At 38.0% G+C, this 20820-nt stretch overlaps 2 protein-coding genes across 3 annotated transcripts in view; one reads left to right on the forward strand and one right to left on the reverse strand.

Annotated features, from left to right (window-relative positions):
• Fur2 (furin-like protease 2) overlaps positions 1 to 20820 on the reverse strand; it is a 348856-nt gene that overhangs the window by 122833 nt on the left and 205203 nt on the right. The window lies entirely within an intron of this gene.
• The window catches only part of Rps17 (ribosomal protein S17), a 209348-nt gene continuing 208921 nt past the window's right edge, over positions 20394 to 20820 (forward strand). The window contains exon 1 of the mRNA XM_077419577.1: positions 20394 to 20397. The gene's annotated coding sequence lies outside the window, so the exon portion shown is untranslated. The remainder of the gene's footprint in view (positions 20398 to 20820) is intronic.

Genomic DNA, 20820 nt, shown 5'->3' on the forward strand with positions numbered 1-20820 from the left:
CCCGCGATCTTTATTTTCCACGGTATCGCGTGATACGCTTTGTTCTACGTCGCCGTGGAACTGAAGGACTGCTCTCGCGACAAGACCACGAGCAAAACGAGAGCCCGGAAGCACGATAGGTAAAGGAGAAACGAGCGGGAAAAGGGCATGAAGAAGGCAGGGGGGAGAAGAAGTTTCGTCGCGATCGCGAGACGGAGGAGCGTCCGTCGCGTAGATGGGAAAAGCCTCACCACCGGAACACGTTTTCATTGCCATTTCGCATTACACGCCACGTCACACAGAGAGAACTCGTCCCGCGGTCTGCCTTCGGTACACGATACGGTAAAACATGCGGAAAGAAAAATAAAGCTTCTCTTCGTCCTTTGCGCGGTCGTAGCATTTCGCGTACTTTGATCCACCGGACCAGTGCCCCCGTGAGACCGTTTTACTCCGCGGTAAATACCGTCTGCGCGCCGGGTCGTATATACGGCTATTATTAGCGGCACAACTAATTAACGTTTGCCCGCGAGGGCGAGTCGCGATAATCAGAATTCTGTGCGTCCGAATGCTGCTGGCGGAACGCGTTTCTCGCAATCAGCCGTGTCCCTTTCAGCGCGCCAGCATTGCCGCGTTAGGCTTTTGTCCCGAGTCGCATACAGAGTCGCGGTGGATATCATACCACCGTCAACGTCCGCGTCGGTCGGCTGCACCGACGCTGGAAATAGCCGGAATCGGTCGCATCCCTCCGTGCCGGAAGTTGCAGCCGGAAGAAGGTTAAAGCGGGAATATACGCACGCGCGAGTCTCTAACCCTAACCGGTTACCCCGACCGGCCAGACGTCCGCGTAATGTACGATTCGCTCTTCCGAGCCTTCCGCGTCGGAATTCCGGATGGCACACCGCGGATGGATTCGAGCCCGAGGAATCGGTCGGGATTTACGGCGATTCTATTTGCACCGTTTTTGAAGTACGGGAAATCGGGTGATTGGCATTATATACGGCGAGAAAAACATAAGGATAAAATTGATACGTTATAATCTTTATGTTCTTACGCGAATATCTCAGAATATCTCGTTAATTAATATAATTAACAATAAAAAAGTTGTAGATATATTTTATTGAAAAATAATTTAGATAAACAGTCCAACGTAATTAATGACTAGATAACATTTTAATTTAAAGATTCTTCGAGAGATTCTTTTAATATCGGAAAAGAGGATCGAGCTCATCAGAAATTGTTTCTATTTTTACATATTTTTGCTGCCCGTTATACATACAGTTATGATAAAATAAAATTGTATTCAGAATCTGAGAATATATCCTTTAAAATTCGCGAACAAGATCTTTATTGAAAACGTGTTAATTACAAAGTACAATAATACGTGTAGGTAAAAAGAGGTTAGAAAAACGGTTATAGAAGAAAAAAGCGGATAAAAACTCGACCAAAAAAAAAACAGTATAAAAACAGTACAATTCATGATGATATCGCGTTGTTACTTCGTATCTGAATAGCTATTCTTTGTTTCGCAAAAAGGTAGAAACACCGTCGACCGCACAACGGTTTTCTGCGGTTTCCTTTCCAATTACCTGCCAAAACTTTTTAGAGCTTATTTTCTCACAGATACCACAAAAAAAAAGTAGAGAACTGACAATTCACCAGCACTGAGAGACGGTAATTCGATCGAAACTTTTAGCTTAATTTCGGCTACATGTGTGCGTAGGTATATATCCATTTTATATTTTATAAATTATAATTTTCCGCAATTTTTTCATAATTAAAAATTTCTTTAAATCACTGTTTTGAAATATAAATTGTTTACACGTGGAAAAGAAATATCAGATAAACGATCAATAAATGATTAATAATAATAAGCAATTTTTCAATAGCCTTTTTAATTAATAGTTCGATACGTAATTAATCTTCTATAAAATCTGTACATATGACATATTTATATTTAAAAAGACAATATAAAATATTTAATATAAATGGATGGGCTATGAAAGATTAAGCTGAAATTAATGTTTCTAAGAAAGAATGTAAGATATAATGAGAGAACCATTACACGAGCATTAATAGATGTTACGGAAAATTCATATCAAATTTTTATATGTATTATTGTAACACATATATATTCCAACTATTCACTGTGCTCCGATCACAGCCGGACTTAAAACACAGTTATCATTAGAACGTTAAAAAAACCCTTTCATCCCCCCACAATTAAATCGACACGATTTAATCATTAAAAAACTGTAAAGAATTTATTGCGAAAAATATCACCTCAGCCAGGGTTCGAACCTGGAACCTACCTCATTCCGTGTAGGGCGTCGTACCAATTCGATATTATGTGTTACAATAATACATATAAAAATTCGATATGAATTTTCAGTAACATATCTATTAATGCTCGTGTAATGGTCTTACTTTTCTCATTATAGCCTTTGCTTCAAACGAGCAAAAAATAAGTTTCTTATCGTTAATGTAAGATATATATGATTAATAGTTATCGACATATGTTTCTTTTAATAAATATGGCATATAAAAAATATCTCTTTTTTTATTTATTTATATTTGTGATATATTGTGAAAATAATTTCAAGTGCTTTGCGCTTTCTCTTTTGTATCAACTCGTTATATATATTCAATCCTAGAAGTAGGCCAAATGCAGACCTCATTTTCCATCAAGAAATATTTAGAGAAAAAAAAGAAAGAAAAATAATAACCTAAATGTTAACAACTTTTCCCTACCACGTGTTTTTAATAAATACCATTTTTATTCGCATAAATACTAATTAAGATGTACTGTATATAAAATACAGTATAAAAAATATCTTCTTCGATCTTCATCATATAGCCACGCGAGACACAAATGTCATAAAGAAAGTTAAATAAAAACTTTTGAAAAATACCAGTATTTTACTTCATCATAAGATTTTATCTTATTTCTAACTTTTTTCCTTAGTTATCACTATTTGTCACTGTTTATCTAAGCAACAAACTCGAGTATTTAATTTTATTAATTATTCAATACTAAAATTGCCGAAATATTATAACACCATCAACATGTAATATCCTTATAGCCGTTCTTATAATTGTCTAATTGCATTTCTTGATATTAATAGTCTTATGTGTATAGAGTGCTCGATAAAAAATGTGGCAAACGTTGATTTTTAATGAATTTAGAAAAAATTTCTTTTGCTTGTCCCTTTGTCAAAAAATTATTCTTTACATTCGTTATCTTTCACAAAGCTTACTCTAGCTTGCTCTACCTACAGAATATTTCCTGTTACTTTTTTATTTATGCTTAAGAGGATGTTCTTTTTCAGACGACTAGACTATATACGTAGGTATATATTACGCAATAATATTCTGTCGTAAAGCAAGTATCGACATAATGAGCTTTATTTTGTAATCTTTATGCGCATTCGAACGCATTCTCGTATGCACAATAAATCGATAGATAATGGAATATATTCCAGGATTGAATATTGATACATTAATCTCTTCTACAGCCCATCCATTTTAGGACAATAGATTTATGAGACATTATATATGTATGACAAGATTTTATGTTCTTAACTCAATGCGCGCGCGAAACATCTGCGCGCATCTTATACATATCTCGTGCAATTTTCATAAATCCATTACCTCTAATCGAGATAAAATACAATTTGTCACTCACCAACACACGCTGCGCAGCGGCGGAGTAGTTAACCGCGTGTCGACCTCTGTGAAATGGAGAAATATATCAAAATTAGAATAATTAATATTCTCCAAAATAATTCTTGTGCGTGCAAATTAATTACATAAATATAATAAACTATGCAAATGAGAAATAAAATAATATGTAATATTATGGCTCACCTCACGGTTGCTCCGCCGTCGCCCGATGCCTCCCAAGCCTCCTCCTCCTCCTCCTCCTCCTCCTTCTCTAATTATCTCCTTGTCGATGCAGTCACACTCACATAATCTCACTCGCGAAAATACGATCGCGCACTTTAAGTAGGTCGCGACGAAAACCGATTAACACGAAACTTCGATGAATAGCCGTCGCTCGAATGTGCCTGTGAATTGTTATAATCGCGGATTTAATCGCTCAACTAGCGACCTAATAATATCCAACCTTAAATAATCGGAAAACAATTACGCCCCTGTCGTCTCGTAATACTCGTCATGCCCATTGATCACTTCGGCGCTCTATTTGCGGAAACGCCAGTGTCACGTTCAAATCGGGAAAAAAATTCAAAGCGCGACGCCAGTATATGTATCCGTATACGTCGTCGAGGGAAATTATATCGCCAGTAAATTTCGCGTTGAAATCATAATTACCGTTCCCCGGCGCTTCGATTCCCGTCACTAGCGGATAAATCGCGACCCATCATCGCCTCGGCACGCCTACGAATCGTTCACGAATGTTCCATCGATCCTTTTCGCGTTTCGCGTCTCGCAGCACCTTACGCACGGTATGAGTAAGACACGTATATGTTCACTCAGGCCACCGCCAAAACCCGCGAAATGGTTTGCAATTGCACACTCAACAATATGGCGGCCAAGCCGCCGCGCCGCCCGCCGAGATGGAGAAGGAGAAACATCGTACGGAGCAATGGAGAAGGACCGACGATTTGCACACTCGATATCATGGCCAACCGTTTCACTTCGGATCAATGGTGCGGAGTGAACTTAATGTATCTACTTATACTGTATACCTTACGCGAGCGCGCAGCGCGCCCCAAAAAGTAACGGTCCCATATACGCCACGACGTACGGAGCGGCACACACGGCTGCACACGGCCGCTGCCCGCCGGTGGCGCCGGCTCGTCGCTCGAGTCTCGCGGAGTCTCGCCGCGCGAATGATATGTAGCAAGTGGCAACCCTGCGCAAGTTGCGCGTACGGCGCGCTACCTTCCCCCCCCCCGCCCGCGGCGCCCGCCAGAACCAAAAAAACACCGAGGCCGCGCGCCAGCCGACCAGCCGAGACCGTTTTATCGGAAATATTTAGCGTTCCATATATAACAAACTCAACACTCAAGCTCACGCGCCGAACTCTGTTCATCGTATTTCGAAATAATCTCGATGAACGGGAGCCTACGCATCGCAATCGCAAATTCGACGTTTCCGTGGGCTCGTCTCAGTGTCAATTTTGCTGAATTGAAAAACGCAACGAATATTGTTATTCCTCCCTCTCTCGAATTCGATAAATGTATCGACGATATATCGTCAATAAATATAAACAACACCGCCTATATATGCGACGATCAGTAAAGTTTTCGAAACAGACGAAAATTGTGCGAAAAAGTGAAATCGATATATACAAAAATTATGTATGTAATTTTTTGAATAAATATTGAAACTTATTTGCGTTCTCGTGGCACTTGTTGGCCCAAACCCTGAATGATGGTACGGAAAAATCGAAGCCCCAAAGATTGCATTTACCAAAAAAAATGTCATATATGTATAGGCGATATTGTTTATTTACAGGCCCGGATAATATTAGTCTATAATAATACGATACGCCAACTTCGGCAACTTTGATCGCTCGTAATTCGAGAACCATCGTAATTTGACGTCTTCTGTCAGGATTTTCGACTTTGATTAACCTGTCGAATACGTTATTGAAGTATTATATCGCATCGCGATAGTTGTAAGGTATTCTGGCGCTTCTTTAGAAATAATTGCACGTCAGCGCGATACACCTGTATCGCGCATCCAACTATGTCGCTAAACAAGATCCTATGCTGAAAAATAAAAAAAAAAGATAAGATAGAAAGATAAAAAAAGAGAGAAAAATCGCCAGGAGAGCACGAAATTGATCCCGTTTTTCTTCGCCCGATAAAGCTGCTGTTTTACATTCGTATGCAACGGCACGTACATCAGATTGTTGTAAAAAATTCGCTTCGTTAATAACGAGTGCGAATCGTATTACGCGATAAAATGGCCGTGCTCGTCTAAAATTTCGACGGTAATATTGCGCTAAAAGTACGCGCGTACACGTCGTAAAAAAATGTCGAAAATTCTCGCTTCAAAAGGGACATTTCTTACCGAGCCTTTTTGATATAAAATAAGAAAAATCTATATCATATCGCGTTTATACCTCATAACAATCTCGGTCAGCTCTTTATTGCATAATTTTTTTTCCAACCACGACGCGATAAGGTGTCATTGATTTGCACGTAAAATAAAAACCGCGTCCTAAAAAAGGTGCGGACAAGCCTGCGCGACCGAGATTTCAGCGGAAGCCGAACATTTTATCGATGATTGCAGATAATTGTTCATTAAATGGTTTAATATATCTTTCTGTTGACTACAGGTATACTGAAGCTCAAATTAAAAAGAATAAAGTTTCTGTCAATATCGAGCCATTAATTGCATTCCAATTATAAACGAGCGAAAATTACGGGTTTCCATGAATGGAGTTTTCAAAAAAGTGTCAATGAAAGATCATATGTTATTTCAATTTTGATGCAATAATTTTTCGGTAACCCATCGTTCATTAATATTTATTTTTAATTAACATTTTAATTAATTTCTATTTAAAAATCTTATTTACATAAATTTGTCCAAATATTAGATTTCAGAAGTTAAATCATACGGAAAGAGATTTCATAAATTTTTCACACGGAAAACCTTCCCCTAATCTGTCAAATAATTTGCACTCGAGAGATAACACAGTTCGAAACAGCGCGTATTGTTCTCGATTGGTTGCACTGAAGCTCATCGCTTCGTATAAGGCACCTGAATCAATTATATAGAAAATAGTCTCGACTCAATTCAATTTAACTTAGCTGCGTCGATTTGACTCGGCAATAAATTCATCGCGGCTGTCACAAAGCCATAAACAAAACGGAACTGCGTCACAATGTGCAGTTATAGTACTCCTCCGAAATGCGGAGCGTGATGATATATACACGAGCGTAATCGCACGTCGGTGACACCGTCGCTCGTGTTGTGTTGGTTGAGGATTTGCGCGAGGAGAGAAGCGTGAACACCCAGCACGTAACGCTGTATTTACCACTGTTTGCATTGAATCGTCATTTCGGTTAAAAATCGGTCAAAGTGCACGCGGAAGATGAAAGACTTCGGTCTCGAGTATCATTAGAGATAATTACACGGGCACGCAGCAATTTTCTCAAAAGTCTATAGATGAGTGGCACGTGACTTCAAAGAAAAACTCGCTAAATATCTAAAAAATAATTAGCTTTATTAAACTAACGTTATAATTTGTATAATTACATTATAGAATTAAATTTTTCCTAAAACAAAGACAAACTCATATAAAAATTATTAGCTCACTTTTATAAGCGAAATAGGATAAAGGTGCGTGTCCACCTGCGAGTAAGAACTCTCGAGAGCAAAAAGAGAGAAAGAGAAAGAGACTCTCGAGAGTATCTCTCTCTCTCTCTTTCTTTTTGCTCTCGAGAGTTCTTACTCTCAGGTGGAGACGCACCATTATATCTTTCAACTTTTGCATTTGTAGCAAAATGACGCATTTGTATGAACATTATTAACACTTTTTATAAAATTTTTATTCTTGCTAATTCCTTGTTGTAATCTTACTTTATTGAATAGTATAAAAATTTAATTTAAAAAAAGTCGCGAAATGATCTCTGGCAATATATGAAGCAGACAATCTTTTATCTATCGCGGTTTTTTTTTTTACTTTGACCGATTCAATTAACATGACGATTGAATGTGAAAAAAGTAATCCATTAATATATATATATAAAAGTCAAATAATTCCCATCAAGCTCAAAATATATTAACCGGTATGACAATTACAAAAAGAAGCGTATGCATCAAGAACGTTAGTAATATCATTTATTTTCCTGACAAGTGGGAACTCTAATATCATTTCCTTTTCTTTTACTTTGAACAATTTCTCCGGTATCATAGCGAGGACGGAGCGGTGAACGCGCCCTAAGACGGCAGCATCCGAGAAAGTGCGATGCGGGTGCGAAGTTGCAGCGGGGCACGGCAGGTACGAGCCGACGAACGAGCGAGCGAGGCAATAAGAGCGACGAGCTGCCACAGCAAGCAATAGCTTACGCCCGGACACTCGTATTTCATAGCTTGGAATTGCTAGCGATGGCGAGGCGCGTCGTTACCGTGAAGGAGAAACGAGGAGGCGGCAAGACTCCGGGAACACACAATGCGAGAAGCTAGCTCGACCAACCTCGCAATCCACGGTTGATCCTCCTTGTTCGGCGAAATCCTCGAGCAAGTTCGTGGAAAAGCAGATCTTGCTTCGTTAATGTGCAAATATATATTGATATGATCGAGAGTGAACAAACGGAACCTGAAAGAAGATAGATATTCCCTAAAACCTTAATAAATAATGTATCAGTTATGTATGGAGCAGATAATCGATATCTCAAACGCGAGAAATTACTATAGTGTTTCGCACGATACAAATTTTCTGCATATTCAGTACGCTCCTAACTTTAGATGGAATTTTTGGAATTCTCACAGGAAATATACTTATAATATAAGAATGAAAATGTCGCTATATCACAACGCATAATAATCTTATTTCAAAAACGTAATTTCCTGTCGTCGTAAAGTGCTTCCATTAAAATTCTCCGTAATAATTGATTGCGACTAATAAGAATGGTGCATGAATATGATTACAATACTTAAATTGTGAGCCACATTTATAATAAAGCGGCGAAAAGGAAATAATTATTTATTTCTGAAATAAAATATTTAGCATTGATTCTTTTTAAGAGACCAAACGATAATTAAGTTACATATGTAACTTTCTGTCACCACGTGCGACTTTCAAGATTGTAATCGAGAGTTTAATTTTATTTTATGCTCATCGAAGACGCAAGAATGACACAAAATTTAGTTACCAGTCTGAATTATTATATCACGTATACATTTACATAAAAAGATTAGATCGGAGCATTAATCTTATTAACGTGCTATATATAGGACTTATAGTACAGCAATAACGTAATTTTTCACGGTTAATGTGGTGTTGCGATAATGTTTTTCCTATGTGACAAAACGTGCGTAATGCGGTTAAACGCATGTTTCCAGCACACCGGTATTCAACTGCAGACCAAAAAAGTACGAGCAACAATTCCTCTTGCGCGCGCTCCGGAGAGAAACTCCACTCCACTCCACTACACACCACCCGGCAGCACACATACGGAAATTCCCTCTGACGAAAGTTCCAGACATTTCCATAACATTGAGCTGGATGCGCGACGGAGGAGGCGGGCGAGTTACGTACAGTCGAATAACTCGCCGAGTATGCCATGCCCTTTAAGGGATGTCTTTCCGAGTGGCGCGTCGTATTGCAGCGATCGCGAAATGCAACAATGCGCTCGCGTCAACTGCATCTGCAGCGCTGGAATGCGCATATTTCTTCAGAGTGCAACGCATCGAATCGAGTGTTCGAGTCTCGCATTACGCGTCGAGCCATTTCCCCGCGTAACACGACATATTGTTCGCTTGTTACTATAATCTCTACGAGAGAGAGAGAGAGAGAGAGAGAGAGAGAGAGAGAGAGAGAGAGAGAGAGAGAGAGAGAGAAATATATGTCATGATCTACGTTATCTCGCTTGTCTATCTTGTTTATCTGTTTCGCCTTGCGCGAATTACAACACTGTACGCCGTGACTTCGTAATTATTTCTAACCAAAACATTAGTAATGATGAATTAAACTATTACGTGTTTAACCTAAATATTATTATCTAGTCGTAAAGTAAAGATATTAAACATTGATCTTTATATTAAATTAACAGGTAATTAAACCTATAATTTTCCACGTTAAATATTACCATATCTAAATATTATTTATAAATATACATCAATTATAATTGTACATATTGTAAAGCATTGTAATAAAATAACACGTGTATATACCTGTTAAATGCGTATATAAAAAAGATGCAAAGTTAAGAGATTTAATTTTTACTTCATCTAAATGTTGTTTAAATTCTAATAAACATATAATATAGTTTAATACAGTTTAAAATAAAATAACCTCGGAAATTGATATTTCACAAAAGAGTTGAATATATGCGGCAATAAGAAAATTATACGAGCATAGTCTCGCTCTGATCAAAATGTATCGGATGATTGATCATGTCAGCAATCTCATTCGGAACATTCTACGACAAGCATAGCAGACGTCGTATTTAAGACAAGATTATCTCGAGCTGATCCGCAGATAGAAATAAATGTATGCTAATCGTGTGAAGAAGGAGATCGGCGATTTCACCGTCGGACGAAGATCGATTTAGGATCGGGTTAAATCCGAAAAGACTTGCGAACGCGAGAAACCATCGAGTCTTTCTTTGTCCGTATCGTCCGTAATACATATGTATATACATCACGGAACGCCATTTCTCGTCCAAGGTGGAACAGCGGGTGGCAGGAGACGCTATACGCGACGAGTTCGGGGCGCGCAGCCTTTTCTTCTGCCTCCAAACTTGACATAGAGTAACGTCTTCTCTGCGTTCGACGTGGCATGTCGAAACGTCCGTTTCGCTCGGCGTAACCCACCACCGAAGAAACTGTCCTTTCTCCGGAGACCTCTCTCCGCCGGTAGAAGACAAGAGATTCTTTTGTCGCGCAAACCGACCGGAAAAATCGTGCGCGACTTTACGTCTCTCGGCCCGAAAGCGACAGAGTGATCGACCGGCTAGGATTCGCTTAAAAGAAAAAAAGAATAGCAAAAAATATGTCAAAGCAGCTCGAGCAAGTTCGCCGCGATTCGCGGCACGCGCACGGGGTTTCAAAAGGCGAAAGTTTCAGGAACAATTCCGCGCGATGATGTCGACGTCAAACTCGATGAGCCCTTGAGACAACTTCGACCGCGCAGTCATCGATGTCGACTTCAGTTTCTAATGCAAGACAATGGTTATGCTGCAGAAACTTGGAAATTGTTACGGTTTCCCGTCAACGGAAATTTTTGTTTGAATTGATACCACTTGTGAAAGAAAGCGTCCGACAGTTTTAACGTTTTAAAGATTTAAAATTGATCGCGTGCGATTATATTGAAATTAATTTTTCGTGAGGATTAAATTTTATTAAAACAAATATCGATCCGCAAATGTCCACTTCGACATAATTTTACTCGTGTCAAGAACATTCATATTCGTCGGCATTCAATCATTTATTTAATTTATTTAACCATTGAATTTTTTTAAAGTTATCAGAAACAAAATGTGAGATATGAATAATTGAAAGCTATCACAAGTATTAATATAAAGAACTAGCTGGGTTACCCGAGCTTCGCCCGGGAGAATAGTTAAGAGTGTATAAAGAATACATACATATACATATACAGACATTCTATTTTATATAGATTATTCCATTCATTATGTAGAAAATTATTAAAATGTCAATCGAAATATTTTATACTCATTTTAATCCACATTTTTAATTAACGAACTTGAAAGGCCAATCGTAGATTACCTCCATTTGTATTATATACTTCCACCAAATTTCCAGGACGAGCGACGAGTGACGGTTAGTTGCAATTGTTATCTAAAATGCTCTCGAATTATGAGAACGTCATAAATAACAGTGCAAGTGTCAGAAGTTTCGTCGCAGCGGGACGCGTACTTGCGGATGTGGATATCACACTGCACGCGGAATCGCGGCTTTCTACGGCCGTCATCGTCATCCCGAACGGAAAAGCAGAACCTTCTCGCGGGATTGTCATTGAAAATCTCCCGATTACGTCGCGCTCCCCTCCCCGCAATGCGTCAGGGTTTGCTTTCATCGGGGTTGCGTTTCGTCGAGATTAATTCGACGCGAGCTCATAAGAGCGGTTTTAAGCTCGCCATCACGGTACGTGACCCGGCCCCGGACTGAATCAGGGAGAACTCCCCGGCGTATCGGATTTCTGTCACCGAATATATTTCACGTGCGCGCAAACTTCGCCGAAGTGAATTTAGCAGTTCGCGGCGGTGATAAAACGGCCGTAAGGCGACGTCGCGCTATCCGTCGTGAGATATAATGAAGTACAAGCCGTGCCCCGCCGAGAGAGTCCGTGGGAGTAATGCAACGACGCCGTCGGCTCCGCTCGGCGTGTAATCGCGCGGCTACCCTGTCCGAGGCTAATTAATCGGGCGACAGTGTGGCTTAATACCGGCGACGTAATAATACGCGGATTTATGCACAGGTGCGCCGGGAACTTGCTGAATAATCCCGGCCGGTCCCCGTTCTTGCTTCTAACAAACTAGGAATATAGCTACAATCAACACTTGTCAACGTGTCTCGGTATATTTGACTCGAGACGCGAGACCGTGTCGATGGACGAAAATAATTAACAGTAAAATCGGTCTAGATTAGCTGCAATTTAGCAATGTACGTCAATACCACAGAAATACAGCATTGCAGTTTGTAGACGTTCAGCATGTATTTTTGTTGTGAATACATAATAAAGCACTCAGCTATGTCTATACCGTATTTATATTAATAACAGAATTTTGTATATTTAACATATTCACGTCTAGTTCGGACCTTTCTGCTTTTAGAGTCAATTTTAATTTTATAAGACGAGTAATATTTAACAGTCGAAAAAAAATAGGAAAAGCGCGAATACGACCAGACATGTTAGATTATTATTCATACCTCCATATATTCGCAAGCTGTATATGTATGCACTACCTGAGCAGGATAAAAAAAACCACTTACGATAAATTTGCACTAATAAATATTGCCATGGATAAAGATACCGAGCCATAATATTCACACGAGCATATATCCATTAGTTTCTGATATAAAGAACTGTAAAAATGCCTCGTGCGCGTCCTTCGCCATCCCGATCGTTTTTATCGGAGCAATTTCGTTTTGTCGACGTGGCGATAAGGATCCTTTCAGGTCCATTTGTATCAGGAAACTCTTCCGACGTGGCACATATGCTTCTCTCATCGTTATTCAGGTGCACGCGTCGCATTCACAATAAAAACGCAACGAACTCACGCCGGTGTGTCGTCGGCAATTTTTCGTTTTATCAAATAACAACACAACACGACGATAAACATGCTGGCGTTTAACTAGCGGCTCGGATGGCGTCAAAGTGCATGCATCGATATCGACGAGTCGATTGCATCAATTTTCTCGCGGGCTGTATGCTATACCGACACGACAGAACAAACAAGTTGTGCGGTTTATCCCTCGATATTTTAACCGAAAGTTCTGAGGCTGGTTTACCGTAATTTCGGAATCCAGCTTACGCTCTTGTTTTATTGCGAGGCTATGTCAGCTGACTGCACACAAATTAAACTAATAAACGGAAAAAAGATTTATTGTATTTTGAAAATAAAAAACGTCGAAAAAAGAAACAATAAAAATATGTAAAAAAGTGCAAATAGCGAATATAAAATACAACAAATTGGACTGTAATCAACAAATAATCACAAAAGAAAAGTAATAAAAAATTATAATAAACACTAAATGCTAAAATGTGCATGAAGATTTAACAGACCGTAGTATAGTTTTATTTTACTGATACTATCGTACGGATTAGAATATTCTGCATGTTTTGGCATAAAATCTTTTTTAATTCCTTAATTATTTTTCATCGTGAGTTTAAAATTTCTACAAATAGATTTTTACTCTCGCCGCTTGAAAAGTAGATTAAAAAAAAGAAATCAAAGGAAAGCGTCACTACTTACTGCTGAATAAAAAAGTTTTATATAAAAAATTATACTTTGTATAAAGAAGAGTTAAAGAGAAAAAAAACCGTTTAATTTATTTAATGTGTTTCTGTTTTGAGAGAGAGAGAGAGAGAGAGAGAGAGAGAGAGAGAGAGAGAGAGAGAGAGAGAGAGAGAGAGAGAACACCATGAATTCAATTCATATCAATATCAATTTGTCGATATAGCACCCTAAAACTAAGAGATTGCATCATTTTCCAAAATAAATATATAATATAATATAAAATATAATATACGCATACGTCACCTGAATTTGTCTTCCTTTTTAGACGAACGAATATTTTCTTGATGATATTTCTGTTTTACATAATAATCATACTATCGATGAATACTTAAAAAAAACCTACAAGATTTAAATAACCAAATATTTAAAAATATCTATATCGAATAGTCACGCTGTGTGGTAAGAAGTGATATAATATGAAAAGAAATGTGCAAGCCCCTATCTCTACATATAACAGACCCCCCCGTATGTAACATATATAGGAGATGCGTTCCGTGTTATACGAGTCACATAAATTATACGTATATGGATTACGTATATGCATATAGAAACACATTCACAAATATTAAAGATGTAACAGTAAAATATTTTTTATTTTACTTTAAAACAAATATTAAAATTCTTCCGTCGTGTTGTACGAATACGTGTTATAATGAATCTATGTTACTATATATGGGAGTTTACTGTATACAGGAAAGAATTCGTACAACAGCTGATTGGTATTTGTCTTCAAAATCAGCAAATTATCTCTCGATTCTTTTAGTCGAAAAAGAAAAGTAATGCCTGTCGTGCGCGCATTTGCGCGATAAAATACAGACATATCTCTGCGCACAATAGTAACACAGGTTCATATGTTATGTCGCGTAATCGGTGCATTTTTATTCGTCCCGACCTTTTGTTCAATTCGCGGAACAATCTAAAGAATGGCAAGGTATCTGTAATAAGGGAATACTTTGTAGTTCTCGACTGCAAAAGAATTGTTTTACGGTCGAATAAATATTCCTTTGAGCAGAGACTGCAAATTCACGCAAACGTTTTAGCGATCATTTTTTATGAATCTGAAATCGAATTTAACGAAAACTCCGTCGTTCGTCATTTTCGAAACTTATAGTAATATTTAATATCAAACTAAAAATATGCTTGCAGGTAGACGTCAAATTAAAATTCAATTTCAAGTTACGTTCGCTCCAATGTAACTGAAGTAAATTTTCTTTACAATATCGCTGGAAACAATACGGAATACCATTCAAAGATTCAAGAAAATGTTCGTGTTTCGCCAGAAACGAAAACGAAAGAATTTTGATCCTGTTAGCTCGCGGCCATATCTATATTTCATGTTTCTTCCAATCGATGTTTCGACCGACAAACGGACAATCGGAACGTACATATGGTTTATTCAGGGACACTAAAGTTATTGCCTCAACCTGTATAATTTCCCGATTAGGTCGCGTAGCTGCAAAATTATTCAAAGAGATGTATCCGACGACAGTATAATTTCAAATAAATTGATAAGCTCTATCTATAGTGTTCCACAACGTTATTAATATCTGCTATAATGCCTCTAGAATCGAAAAGACAGCATTCTTTCAGCTAATCGTTCTTCGCAAAACGAGTTACAAAGCGGAAAACTCGAAGAAGAAGGAAGAAACGTAAAAAACCAGCGATTACATAATTTCGACGCGATATAATTATTCCGCTTTGGTACCGAGCAGCCAATTCGATTGGAGTTTGCGAAGCCATATCAAGCGCTTTTTGACAGAAATTTATTTTCAGCGCGGATCTGAATGTCGCCTGCACAACTTGTAACGAGCAAAGTTTTCGGCGATCGTAAGCAGAAACGAGCGCGCGAACGGTCTCGTGTCTCTCCCACCGATTACAAATAATTCCCTTTGCGTTTGGCCGTGGCGTTTGGACGTGTTTTCTTAATTAATCAATTATTCATCGCGCGACAATTCAAAACCTTACGAGTGAAATAACGAGTGGAGTTTGTGCGATGTAGAAGTTAAAGGAGTGGAATGCTATACGAAGTAACGGTGGAGGATTTTAGCGCACGTTTCATGTTGTAAAGCAGGTTTTGCAAGCACAAAATGTGAAAACTAGAATACGTCGCGTAAAGAAAGACTGTAAAATATTTTTTAAATTATATTCTCGTCACGATAAAAAAAAAACGGCAAATAAGTTATTTGACAAATTTTTTAAATATTCTCGCCACAATAAAAAAACGGAAAATGAGTTAATTGCCAAATTTTTCACAGAATATGTTGTGCAAACCATATATTATAAAAAATTATAATTATACAAACATATAATAAACAGGTTGTTATTCTTTCTTGACAATTAGCGTTATAGTTGTTTTAGCTTCTTCTAATGTGCTTGTTGTTTCTTTTTAATTATAATTTTGAGTAGAATTTTAGCTCGCGGATATGTATTAAGAGAGAAAAAAATTTGTTAGTTTCGAGAAGAGGAAAGAGATGAGGATTTTTAGAATTCCCTCTGCGTAGCATCAAGTAGAACCGAAGTAGAAACTTCACGAAGCTGAAGTGTAGACACATGAGAGAATTTCAATTTCGCGATATCAAAAGTAGAATTATTCGTCCAACATCGTTGATGTAATAGCGAAAAACGATCCGCACCCGCCGTTTCTCATCAAATATTCAACGAGCATCTCCACCGCGCCGAGCGTGTGTGTGAATTGCCGGGCAACAAGTAAGATTCATTACGTAATATTTCTCGTTTCAGCTAAATGGTGGCTGTCGCGCGTGCGGCACTGCGTGAAAAGAGAGCGAAGAATTATGCCGAATTTGGAGACTCATTCATTGCCGTAACCATTTAAAAATAATCTTTGCACGAGTGAATGCGAATATCGCAGCAGTGATTATGAGCAGTGATTAATGATACATATTGAAACTGAAATACATCCAATACCACTTAGAGAAGCATATGTGTCTGTATTTAAATTTTGACTAATTTATAATTTTTATTTTAATAAAGAGATTAGAAAATGAGTCTTTCGAAATTGGCTGAAAAATAAAACAGAGGGTGAAAATTTTTAAGCTTATAATTGCCCGCGTAGCTCACATATTTATTGAAAAAAATACATATATATATTTGGTCAAATCTTTGCACAAGAGAACTCCGTTTTTATTTTAGAACTCCGTCATTCCGTTGATATAGATACAAATTATACAGACAATAATTACGCACATACTATAGATTTTTATATTATTTCAAAAGATATCATGCTTTAGTAATTCGTATAAAAATATCTATCCCTTATTTTGTATCCTATATTTTATCCTATAACTCTGTAATCTCGAGTTTTTCAACGGGAAAAAGTTCGAATCCAAATTCCTCGATTGAAAAAGAGGGAACCTCGTCCAAAACGACAGGTGTTCGTTAATAAATCTCGCAGTACCGCAGTACCGATGAATGCGAGTGACACGAGAGAATAACGAGCTAATGTCGCGTCACGCTCGCCAAATGAATATCACAAAATCTAGTAAACAAGCGTTATTTACACGTGCGCTCGACGGCCGATACGACAATTATCGGATTAACTGTATATATGCGCTCGCACGGGACGGCGCGGCACAGAACGATTGTTATTATACGTACTATTATTTGCTCCAGTGTAGATCCGTTTGGTAAATTAATCGTATCGACTGATTTTAATCAGATCGGATAAATGGCGTTACCACCAAGGTTCCAGTGCTTCTTCGCTTCGATTGCAACAATTTTCGAGATATATATTTTTTTGAGCCTCGTATAGTTTTGACAATTAAGATTTTACTTTTAGCACGATATGTTTATGCTTATACAATTGAGCGCAAAACTGCAAAATTTAGTAAATTATTCGTGTAGCGTAACAAAAAATGTGCATTAAAGCTTTTCAGACTCGATATGGTTATTTATAAGATAAAATACGTTCTCTCGCAAATATAAATATACATATATGCGACACGTTATATTTTAGTGCATGTAATACTATATTTGTAAATTACTTTAAAAAATTTGGATTTTGCATTATATTTACAAATTTTGCATCACGTTTGAAATTTAAATTATTATTAAAATATATACTGTTAACACAAAAACAGCGTTTTAATGCATTTAAAAAAACGAGATTTTAACTCAATATTGAATTTTGCCAAATTTAAACATCAAATATACTCAACTATAGCATACTATTACCGCACGATTTTTAATTTTTAATTATCTATGCGATTCAATCGTTTTGAGGTTTATTTGAAATTCAAACCATTATCTTTTTATATGATTTAATGATGTCGCCATTAGAAAAACGTAGAAAAGCTAACGACATCGAGAAAGAAATTCGAACCGAGCAGTGCATTTTTCTACTAATCTATCGATGCACTGATGCATGCAGCAATGCAGCGACGTACATATCTATACAGCTATTTATGCAGAACAAATTTTTGGCATTCCTATCAGAGATTCTCTTTCATTCAATCTTGAGTGAACGCGGCACGCTAAAAATTGATCGATTAATCTCATCTCAAACATTCATTCGGCGAAAGTTTTGAGAGTCATCAATAACCGAAGCATGCCACTAAAACATCTAATCTATATATGTGTAGAATGTTCCGAACTAACGTGCTATCATTTTATCAGACCATGAATTTCTTGAACCGTTAAAAAAAAAGGCATTGTCAAATTCTTGTAACAAATGCTTTTCATCGCAGAGAAATCGATTTTAAATTAATCAAAGAATATTCAAAGACTTGCAATCTCGAGATGTTTAACACACAAAGTCGCGCAATTAATATATTGCGTACAAAGCTGCACCCCCAATAATGAGCAAACCAAATAAAGTCACAGTAGCGAGCGCTCAAACGAAGGACACTACTGTAACGTTAAAGGCACAGTCGTTAAGTAGATTTCCGTATAATTAACCGAAAATTTAGCGTTAAGCGTGTTAAGGGACTAATTCTTGGTTTAGGTACACGAAGCTTGTAGGGAGACAAATGAAGTGCGGATGTTACTTGTTGCAAGCTAGTTATTGTGTGTTAAGATCTGCTTGTTTAGATGTAGTAACCGGGCTAATTCGTTAGAATTGTGTTCAATTATGTGACATTTCTTTTCTCCTTTCTTCTTAACACGGTTTTCTTAATTAGATATGAATTATTACCGAAAAACATTATTTCTAACTATATGTACAAAACAATCTTTTTTCATTTCTTTTATATAAATATTTTTTAATTCCTCTTTGGAGAATATATGTATTATTCATCTGTTCCCACAATACTATTTACTGTCTCTATAACTTTTTTAAATTACTTCAGCTAATATATTCCTATCCGTGTATACACGAAACCATTGCGAGACGATTATGCGATGCAATTTAAACCAATTCAATGTTCCAACACTATGCGCTCCTTACACGAGTCTTGTTTGGCTAATGATCTCACAGTGAATACCCTCACTTCCGAGGTACAAGGTGGTAATAATAACACGTGTTACAATGTTGTAAATAGCTTTAAGCATGTATTCGACTGCTTTGTCGCGCCCGACGATTAGCCGCCGTGAAAAGCGCCGTTAATTCACGGCGCCAACTGGCTGGCTATAGCTAACGCTTTTGCGCTCCCCTCCCGAAACTCTGAATTATTCATTTTGTTTAGGGCATGTTGACATGCGACAGGTACACTCCAGTCGGACAAAGGAACAATCGCGATGTGTTTTGAATGGCGTAGTTATATTCACCGCGGTTTTGTATACCCTGCGCGCAAGAGAGAGAGAGAGAGAGAGAGAGAGAGAGAGAGAGAGAGAGAGAGAGAGAGACCGCGGATGTTAAGTATGAATAATGTTGACCGGTGCGTATCTAATTAAGCGCAATTTGCGTTTTCGACAAACCGTTCACGTCATGTTTAACGTGATCCCAAAAAAAAGATCAAGCAGTTTACAAACAATAAAAAAAATATGTATGTATATCCATTATATTTTCAACCTCTAAAATTAAATATTTAATTTTATGTTTTTGTTGCAAATTTTATGTATCGTTCCAGTAAAATAAATGCAAATTAAATTAACCATCGTACATTATAAATTTTTATATTAATTGCAGACCATCGCGCATTCTAAATTTTTATTATTATTATCATTTTTTAAATTGTGCGAATTTTCGTGTGTTTTACCAGAAGTAATGATAACGCACAAATGCACACATGCCATCGTTATCGTGTGTGACAAGCAAAAGAAATCTCGAAGTAATTGCGATTGTCGGCAACGGCTGTGCGTAAACTGAAAGGCTGATATAAGGACGACTCCGTCTGACGGCACGACCCCCATCTCACGAAGAAAAGAGACTCAATCCACTCGCTATCGAGTGAAAATTGTAGAATTGCCCTTTCAATCTGGCCGCAATTCCCAGCGAAGATCGTGTTTTACGAAGAAAGGGCGTCCCCGAGCTTGTCGTGACCAGATGAGGGTACGAGGGTGGCTGAAGAGTGACGAGATGGAAAATGAGAGAGCGAAAGAGAGCGAGGGAGACGGAGCGAGAAATACAAAGCAGACTGAATAGGGTGCTGAAGGAAGGGGAGCAACAGGCGGTGGATATTGACTTCCTTCAGAGTACTGAGAGAGCAGCTAAGAGAAGGGCAGGGAAGAGCGAGCAAACGAGGGTGCGAGAGAAGGCACTCGCTCCTCGTCCTCCGATCACAGAGACGCGAAATGAACTTCGTCCTATTACACGTCAAAGCGCTGCTTTGCGGCGTGGTTTTTTATTCGTTACGGGCGTAAAAAGAAGGTATATATAACGCTAGAAACAGGATGTATTCAGTGATGTCGCGAAGAACCTCCTCGGGAAAATGGGGACGATGAGCGCGAGGAAGAAACTTGTACCGCAAATCCTGATGTCGTCACGCATTTCGAATGTCGTAATTTTCCATTCTAACAGTCTCTTATTACTCCCCCATTTATCGATTCCGGAGTAATCCGGAGTCGCACTTCGCGGACAGTTTCGCCAAGGAAGTTCTCCTGTCGCGTCGCATTTGATTATTTCGTTGAATGTTTACGTGAGAAACTATGCTTCTCAATATACAGGCTAAACTGTAAATGACTGTAGCAGTCAAAATATTTATAAATTATATATCAATCCGCTTTTCATAAGTGCAATTTAAATGCTGATATAATTAGAAGTATT

The sequence above is a fragment of the Temnothorax americanus genome, unplaced genomic scaffold (assembly GCF_048541705.1).
Source record: "Temnothorax americanus isolate GAGA-0224 unplaced genomic scaffold, ASM4854170v1 Scaffold56, whole genome shotgun sequence".
Lineage (NCBI taxonomy): Eukaryota > Metazoa > Arthropoda > Insecta > Hymenoptera > Formicidae > Temnothorax > Temnothorax americanus.